General features: G+C 29.3%; 1 protein-coding gene across 17 annotated transcripts in view; it reads left to right on the top strand.

The window, feature by feature from the left end:
- LOC102673156 (RNA-binding protein Musashi homolog Rbp6) overlaps positions 1 to 410 on the top strand; it is a 795,620-nt gene that overhangs the window by 468,903 nt on the left and 326,307 nt on the right. The gene's annotated exons all lie outside the window — the stretch shown is intronic.

The following is a 410-nucleotide window of genomic DNA, read 5'->3' on the forward strand; positions in this document are numbered from 1 at the left end:
TCGTTTCGTGGAATTCTCGAGACGTTCAAGTTCAAAAGAAAGAAACTAAATGATATTGGCCACCAAGAAGAAAGAGAAGAGATTAAACTATCTTTAATTTCGAATATATTTCGCGATAAAAGTATAAAATCGATAGTGTGTTTCTCGTTAAATTAAATTGAATCCCGAGATTGAACACTCGAGATATTCAATCTCATCTAAAACTCTAAAAAAAGAAAAAAAAAGAAAAAAAAAACTCTATAATCCACTTTCTCTATACGCAAATACATCAATCTTTCAGCACGGAATGCATCGACCATATTTTCATCACGATACTTCGCGTCTTCCCCCGCAAAACTTTCAATCCTCCTAAAACTCGTATACAAAAAAAAAAAAAAAAAAAAAAAAAAAAAAAAAAAAAAAAAAAAAAA

The sequence above is a fragment of the Apis dorsata genome, unplaced genomic scaffold (assembly GCF_000469605.1).
Source record: "Apis dorsata unplaced genomic scaffold, Apis dorsata 1.3 scaffold_231, whole genome shotgun sequence".
Classification (NCBI taxonomy): domain Eukaryota; kingdom Metazoa; phylum Arthropoda; class Insecta; order Hymenoptera; family Apidae; genus Apis; species Apis dorsata.